The sequence below is a fragment of the Electrona antarctica genome (assembly GCF_951216825.1).
Source record: "Electrona antarctica genome assembly, chromosome: 24".
Lineage (NCBI taxonomy): Eukaryota > Metazoa > Chordata > Actinopteri > Myctophiformes > Myctophidae > Electrona > Electrona antarctica.
In genome coordinates, this window is record NC_136803.1 from 18,582,004 (window position 1) to 18,591,117 (window position 9,114).

The 9,114-nt window shown below is 43.7% G+C and overlaps 1 long non-coding RNA gene across 1 annotated transcript; it reads left to right on the forward strand.

Annotated features, from left to right (window-relative positions):
- The first annotated feature begins 1,348 nt into the window (after positions 1–1,348).
- Positions 1,349–8,039, forward strand: LOC306916967. Its single transcript, XR_013789069.1, has 3 exons — positions 1,349–1,368; positions 5,987–6,125; positions 7,876–8,039. It is a non-coding gene; the product is annotated as an uncharacterized lncRNA (long non-coding RNA).
- The last annotated feature ends 1,075 nt before the right edge of the window (positions 8,040–9,114 follow it).

The window sequence follows — 9,114 nt, forward strand, 5'->3', positions numbered from 1 at the left end:
TACAGGTCAATGTATCACTATGGACCTGGCCTTAAACACAGAACTCCACATACTATTTGGGTCAGGAAGGCTAAGGGCCTTATTTTCGTCTATGGCTTACTCCTTATCCCTAAAATTATTTGCCTTTTTTACTATTAAAAAAAACGTTTTTGAATAGTTCAAATAGTCGATCTACAAGCTCACAAGGTTTAGATCAGGGATACTCAAATAGATTTACCTGTGGGCCACATTACAAAAATGGCAAGGGGCCAGGGGCCAGTTGATAGAATTATGACATTAATGATACTTGATAACTTCTCTTGATATAATTATGACATTAATGATACTTGATAACTTCTCTCTTTCAATTGCTTTATTTTCGCAAAATGTATCAAAGTAGGACTGTGCATGCACACAATATGTAAATAAATAAATGTGTTACATTTGCTTGCATAAACACAAACAGCTGTTTCCATAACTGCACAAATTATTGCACATGTAACATGAGTAGCTCTTAGCGTCATCATTGTACACGATGGAAGGTGTGTGTGTGTGTGTATAAAGGTAGTTGAGGTTAATCATTAATGGCAGCAGCAGCCTTATTATAGGAGTCTATAGCAGTTTAACATTTCAAGGCGTGTTTATTGCAGAAGTACAAGAAGATATACGTCCCTTTAGCGTGTGTGTGTGTGTGTGTGTGTGTGTGTGTGTGTGTGTGTGTGTGTGTGTGTGTGTGTGTGTGTGTGTGTGTGTGTGTGTGTGTGTGTGTGTGTGTGTGTGTGTGTGTGTGTGTGTGTGTGTGTGTGTGTGTGTGTGTGTGTGTGTGTGTGTGTGTGTGTGTGTGTGTGTCCGCATCAAGTTGGTTAACAGAAAATAAATTGTTATGGCTGAGTAAAATAAAATACAATAAACACAATCTGCCTGAAAATAGATTACCCAGCTATGACCTTTTTCATAAAATAAAATAAAATTAGTAGTTATATGGCTGACTGAGTAAAATAAAATAAAACAATCTACCTGAAAATAGATAGCTATAAGTGAAGAACTATTAATGGCAGTTGAGTTTCATCATTCAAATAAAATAGAATTATGTCCGTTTAGCTACTTCTACAAGAAAACTTCTACACGTGAACTTTGGACCTATACGGTCAGCCCATTTACAAGAAATGACTCCCTGACAAACAACACAGGTGAAAGTAGATAACATGGTTTTATATGCATCATTAATGATTAACCTCAACTACCTTTATATACTGTGACCGGTTTTAACTTTCAGTCACACAGTCACACAGTCACTTCACAGATCACGTTTTTTCGTTTTTTCGTTTTTATGTGACACATAAGTGACACAGCGGTGGAAAACATAAGGGCCAGGTTGATACGGACACGGTAAGTGATTATATCAACAATAACACACATCCTGCTAGTCTGATGTTCTAAAATGGATGTTGGTGATGATTCTTGTTGCGTTTCTGTGTATCATTCAGGTCAACCATCGGGTTTATCCTTCCCGGTTTTAGTTGGAGGCTGGCGTCCAGGCTGTGTGTGCTTCACCCAGGTATGGCACTTATGCACACGCACTTACTGTACACACATATTAGTGGCATTGCGGCGCATTGTGAGCTAGTATATTTTGAAGCCAATACTGACTCCCCCCCCCAAGTGACCCCGCCTCCCCAGTGACCCCCCCCCCCCCAAGTGACCCGCTTCCCCAGTGACCCCCCCCCAAATGACCCCACCTCCCCAGTGAACCCCCCCCCCCCCCAAGTGACCTCGCCTCCCACTTGGGGGGGGGGGGTCACGTGGGGGGGGGGGTCACTGGGGAAGCGGGGTCACTGGGGGGGGGGGGGGGGGGGTTGGGTTGGGTCACTGGGGAGGCAGGGTCACTTGGGGGAGGGGAGTCACTGGGGAGGCAGGGTCACTTGGGGTGGGGGGTCACTGGGGAGGCAGGGTCACTTGGGGGAGGGGAGTCACTGGGGAGGCAGGGTCACTTGGGGGGGGGGAGTCACTGGGGAGGCGGGGTCACTTGGGGGGAGTCACTGGGGAGGCGGGGTCACCTGGGGTGGGGGGTCACTGGGGAGGCGGGGTCAATTGGGGGGGGGAGTCACTGGGGAGGCGGGGTCACTTGGGGGGGGGGAGTCACTGGGGAGGCAGGGTCACTTGGGGGGGGGGGGGGTCACTGGGGAGGCGGGGTCACTTGGGGGGGGGGGGTCACTGGGGAGGCGGGGTCACTTGGGGGGAGTCACTGGGGAGGCGGGGTCACTTGGGGGGAGTCACTGGGGAGTACTTGTGTAACTGAGTATTTCTATATTGCAGTATTGATACTTTTACATAAGTAAAGAATGTGAGTACTTTGTTCCACCACTGCATGCATATGTGACCAGATTTGACTGAGAGCCTGCCATCGTGCAACCTCCAGCTTTTCACCAGAGGAGAACAACTGAATTTATTTACATTTTATCTGAGAGATGACTTCCGCACACCCGGTTCAATTTTATAGCAGGTGCGTATAGGTCTTGGAAGAACAGCAAACGTTTTAAGGAAGGAGGAGAGACCTGCACACCGTCACTTGCTGGTTCAAGAAGTTTATTTTGTTAAGAGTCGTAGCAACGTTTCGGCCTTTCGGCCTTCTTCAGGCATAGTTTGAGAATAGGCTGACATTCATTAAATACACAACAGTAGGTTTAAACAACCAATTAAATTGTATATAGTAATCATTCATCAGATAGCAGCTGTGAAGAACCCATTCATGTGACTTAAGGTGCAGTACTTCTGTAGAACATTCCTAGTATATTATTGAAAGTCACCAATTACAACAATACAGGGAATAATATCAAAGTCATGCCATAATACATAAGGAAATCAACATCCAATTAAATAAGTAAATAAATGTCAAAATAAGGTCTATACTCAAACAAAGTGGACATAAAGTATAAAAAAGACACATAGTGTTTGTGGTACCCCACTGGACAAGAAGTTCAAATCAATAATTAAATTAATACATATTACGGATTACAGCATAACATTTAATAATACAGGGTTAAAATAGGGTTTTAAATCTGGATTTAAAAACGTCAATGGAGGGGGAGGTTCTGATGGAGTAGGGGATGGTGTTCCACAGCCTAGGGGCTGCAACTGAGAAGGCACGGTCACCTCTGAGCCTCAACTTGGTTGTCGGGACATCTAGAAGCTCAAGGTCTGTGGATCTGAGGTGCCTAGTGGTGGGGGGGTATTTTACCAGGTCTGTGATGTAGGCAGGGGCTAGGCCATTCAGAGCTTTATAAACAAATAAAAGGGGCTTGAAATGAATTCTGAACTTCACTGGTAACCTGTGGAGGGAAGCCAGGACGGGGGTGATGTGGTCTCTCTTCTTGGTGCCGGTTAAGAGCCTGGCTGCTGAATTCTGGACTAGTTGGAGACGGTTTAGGGCTGACTGACTGATACCAGTGAAAAGGGAATTGCAGTAATCTAAACGGGATGTTATGAGGGCATGAATGACGGTTTCTAAGTTGGAAGTGGAGAGAAATGTTTTTTTTGGCTATGGAGCGGAGGTGGAAGAAGCTTGATTTCACAACTGCGTTTACTTGTTTGTCAAATTTAAATTCTGAGTCAAAAAGCACACCCAGGTTTTTTGTGTGGGGTTTGACCAGGTGGGAGAGGTTGCCTAGGTCCGTCTGGATCGATACCATTTAATAATGTTTTGTTGATATATGTTCTTTGTAGAGTTGTAAACACAGTTTTCTTCAAAATGCCCCATAAACAGGTTAGCAAAATTAGGTGCAAAAATTGAACCCATAGATGTACCAGATACTTGCAAATAAAATTCGTTGTCAAAACTAAAGTAGTTGTACTTCAAGACATATGAAGCTAAATCCATGATGAATTCATCAGGTGGTATAGCTGGTGGTCTTAACAAAATACACTTCTTGAACCAGCAAGTGGTGGCGTGCAGATTTATATTTTATCCAAAGTTAGTTAATAGCACAGGCAGACTCTTCACATACTAGAGCATGTCTGAAATTAATACTGTATCAGAGCTGAAATCGACATGCTATGAAATAAATGCTTAAACATGTAGCTAGGTGTAATGTTAGACTCCACAGAAGTGAACCTTTCAAGCCTGTTTTCTCAACTCGCTGTTTTCTGCAAGACATGAATTACTCTATAAGCTATATCTCCAAAACTGGTGGATCAAACTGAACAACCAATATATCAATTTGAAGCTATGATTCCCTGCTTTCAAAAAAAATCCAATGGCAGTCCCTCAGTCAAATTTGGCCACATATTATTGATGTGTGGGCCGGTGCGGGGCGGGCTGGGACGAGTCAAATTATTAATACATGTGGGACCTGCACGTCATAAAAGATCCTGACCCCGCACATCACTAACGCATACACCTTACCATCTAGTCAGGTGGGAACTGCTGATTTACAGTAATGGTCTGGTACCGTCCATTTAAGACATTATACAATTCTAAAGTTCAGGGTAAATACTGTAGTGCACTACGGCCCATACCGCTAGCTGTGCAAACAGTTGGAATTTTAACTGTCAGTCAATCATTAGCCTCTGTACCCAGGCTTTTGTTTTCGTCTGTGCAAAAAATGAATGTCAAACATTACAAGCTAATGGATATGGACTATTGGACTCACCCTGCTATTCTTTTGTTGACAGACACTCATGTCACTTGACTGTGTGTGCGTGTGCGTGTGCGTGCGCGTGCGTGCGTGTGCGTGTGCGCGTGCGTGTGCGCGTGTGCGCGTGCGTACATTTGAAAAACAATTGAAAGAAAAAACATAAATACAAAAAACATAAATACAAAAATGTATATTTAGGCTCTGCAAAATGGCATGCCTACATACTTCTACTTTCTACTTGGTGTCCATTGCATGACCAGTAGCCTTATCTGTGTTGTTTCTGGCAAGGCAGAGTCTATTAGTGAGGAGTATTTCATTCCTCTTAGTCTTTATATTAGTCCGGCAGTCGAGGCGGACGGGTGGGAAATTATAGTCTATATAGGTATATAGTCTTTTTTATTGGCCTAAAATATTGTCTATATACATATATTCATGAATCCACTTGCTGACCGGCTGTCATATTCTTTTATAGGGGTTTCTTGTGATGCTATACCATTAACATCCTATGGCTGGCAAAAATGGCAAAAATGTCAAACTTTCCTTTTGCTTTAAGTAGCATGTAACATGTCAAACTAGGGGGTTTTCATGATTCTGAATCCATTCCAAGCATTAGTTTTGCACAAAATACACTCCTTGGGCTAAAAACAGCCATAGCCACTTGCCCAAAATGTGCTGACCTCATCACATTTGTGCTGACCATTTTGTCATGACGTCTATGGCCGTTTTTAGCCCAAAGGGTGTTTTTTGTGGAAAACGAATGCTTGGAATGTAATCGGAATCATGAAAACCCCCTAGTTCGACATGTCACATGCTACTTAAAGCATTATGAAAGTTTGACATTTTTGACAATTTTGCCTATGCCATAGGATGTTAATGGAGAAAAAATTGCCCAATACTAACAGTTGGTCAGCAAGTGGATTCATGAATGTATAGACAATATTTTAGGCCATTAAAAAAGACTATATACGCCTGGGCCATGGCTCAGTGGTCCAGGCACCTTGGCTGGTAATCCAGTCTGGCAGTGTGCCGCGGGTTCGACTCCCGATCCCGACGGCCTTTACTGCATGTCTTCCCCCCATCTCTCTCCCCATTTCCTGTCAGCCTACTGTCTGTCCCTCCCATAAAATAAAATAAAGACTATATACCAAATTTCCCACTTTAAACAAAAGAAGCCTGTCAGCTGCCGGACTATATTGGGTAGAGTTATCCAAATGTTGGAGTTAACAATGCAGATGACATAATTTCAATCCACCCTCCGTCTCATTGGTGGTCTGTGGACAGTTCATAAACCTGCTTACAAATCCTTATTTAATCTTAACTTGTCTTCATAGTTTGTTTTTGCGTTCTTAATCATCATTCATTTCTTTCTCTAGATCGTTTCTCTAGTTCACTTTGTACAACGATGAAGAGTGGGAAGAGTGAGGAGGAGGGAACTGGCAACTGCTCTGACGGGTCTGACTCTATGGCTGAATGTGTTGACTTCTGTAAAGAACCTGGACCTTCACACATAAAGTATGTAAATTCTCCTGGATAAATACACATGTACAATATGTGTATGTATGCAATTGGAGGTATATTATGATTTCAGAGGTATTTACATGTTCTGAAAAAATAACAATGAGAAGGACTACAATATCCACAAAATTAGGTATTTGCATTGGCTTATATTTCTCAGGATGATTTAAAATAGTTATTACCATGAAACTTCCCCAGTTGCTAACTTACATGAAGACAATCATTACTGAAATTGTACATGTAAATATGCAAATTATAGGAAAATATGTCATAATTTGCACAACATCCCAGAATCTAAATCGGAAAATTGGATAAAGCCAAAGTCAACCGTATTTCATTTTCTTTACATGTTAGAGTCAGTGTTGAGGAAGGCCCATCAGGCCGAAATGCGCCCGTTGTCCGTTAGGGTCGATTATTTTAGAGACGAAACAAAGTCAGTTCTGGAAAGGTTTTGGCTCCATAAAAGTCAAATCATACTCACGGCTAGCACCAAACTCACTTGTAAATATTGGAGGTCCTTAACACGGTATATGTTTAAGTGGCCGAGAAAAGAGCCTCGTACAGCCGGCAAATATCTGACTAGCCTTCGCTGGCACAGTGCGTGCGTCCTCGTCCTCCAGTTGTGTCAGTCACACAAACATGCTGTTTTGTGTGTGTGTGTGTGTGTGTGTGGGGGGGGGGGGGGGGGGGGGGGGGGCTCGTCTGACAGTAACCTAGGGGCGTGTTCGGAAATACCGCACCGGAGTGCACTCGCCTATTAGTTTGCATTGCACAGTGCGCTCAGTGCGCTATTTCCGAACGCGCCCCTAGACTGGGTACTTCGTCTTGGAAAGTCTGGTGACATGAGGTTATATTAGGTGCGTGAGCGTAAGTCCCTGCGACATACTAGCGTCATGTCCAGGGGGTGTACTTGTACATCATGTCCAGGGGGTGTACTTGTACATCAAGCTGCCTCACGCTACAGAAACATGAGATAGGCTCCTGCATGCCCTATGGGCCTCATGGCTCGGCAAGGCTTACTTACTTACTCACTTACTTACTTACTTACTTACTTACTTACTTATTTCATTTGACTATTTGATGTTGTGGTTTTTCATAGTTTGTATCATTTGTGTGGCGACGTTGACATGGCCCAAGCTGAACGTGGAAGACTTGGATGCATATAGCCCATTATGTCCACTGGTCCAGGAACAGGGAGGATCGAGCCAGCTCCCTAACATCCTTGTCATTGTTATTAAGCATTTTCAGAAGTTGGTGTAGATCCATTCAACATTTTGCAGCCCCAACCCTCCCTCCCATACCAGCTACCTATGGGCCCCATGGCTCGGCAAGGCTACTTACTTAACCCTCCCTCCCACTGTGGATGAAAGATAATGTCACAGGTGCTGTGTGAATTCAGTCCAAACCATTTCTGCACTAGGCTCACTGTTGTGTTGTTCAACTCACACAGTAGGCCTACCTCCTGTTGGATGTGGCCATTAGAGAACAGGTGTTGAACTTTGGAGAGCGCCAGCCACCTGTCTGACAGCTTTCAACTAAATGTCAGAGGCATTAGACATCCAACCTAGCGGTATATTCAGACAGGATGTTCTCAAATTGCTATGCTCGTTTAAAGTTGATTCTGGTTGTGAGCTTGTAGATCGGCTATTTTTGCTACTTCTATGTGACTCCATAGCTTGACGAAGTAGCACATTAATTTATGAATATTATGTGAATCAACGTCTCACCATCTCCCCTCCCCTAACAGGGAAGTGAGGCCAAGGATCTGCACCATGGTCTCATCAATCAAGAAGCTCAGAAGAGTACGGAAGTACCAACGCACTCCAGCTGTTGTTATCTAACACTAGCATGTCTGAACTCATCTCATCTACTACTATGTCTATGAAAGGTCAATATAACCGTGTTTTTCATGCGATTTGATTGGCCACTCTCTCCCCCACTCGTCTAATGATCTTCACACCTCTCCCTGCAGTGCCTGCACCCGTTGACGGCTTGCCATTGTCTTCTAAATGTTGGCCTACATTGCATGTGTATACAAATGTAGGCTACTCACAACATGTTGCATGTTGCAGAAATAACAATGTCTGTTACTGAGTTACTGAGTTACTTTGACCAATGTATTACCAATCTTGTACACCATTGCTCACGAAAGCAACACCCTTGACCCAATTATAGCCACTGCATCTAGCTTTTAATTAAAGTTCCCCGGGCATCGTTTTGGGATATTTTGACCGATATGGGTCTTTTTCTCAAGTCTCGAGTCAGTGTGTTTCTAAGAGAGAGCAGGCTGACCGAGGACTCTGTTCTAAGTCCTCTGCCTCCTATATTTTTTTACTATTTTGTAAATTCATTTGATTTGACTTGAATAAACCTATTTTTTATACTTTTTATGGCCTCCCGTGTTATTGATTAGCCAATAATACAGTATGTCCGTTGTCTGTGTTTTTCCTGTCACTCCGTGGGGTAAGTTTAGTTTGATTTAACAACTTAATTTTTAGTGACAGCCTGCCGGTGTTTATCTTTCCCCGAGCACGGAGGAAGACGGTGAGGTATGTGGATCCGGGCGCGCCCCGATCCGCAAGTACAGGAATGGTTATTTTTGATGATGATAGCGGCTCGCCACCTCTCTCAATCCTTCCACGGACGGAGAAAGGGAGGACAGGCTGGAGAGACTTGCATACAGTGCCAGTCCAAAGAGGTCAAAGTGGCTATATTTCAACATCTCAGTGGAGCCGGTTGAAGTACATTGGCCACGCATGTATACTGTATTCTAACATTTAACCCCTTGCGTTCATGCAGGCGGAACAATGTGATAATTGTATGCTATGACCTGACCAGTCTGAGGCGCGCTATCTGTTCACGAGAGTTTGCGCAGTGCACATACAAGTGGAAAAGCAGCTATACATCTCTGCCTCATAAAAGCCATAGATTAAAAGTTGCGAGTGTGTTTATATATCTTCCCCTGTATCCCTCAATCCCCGACGCC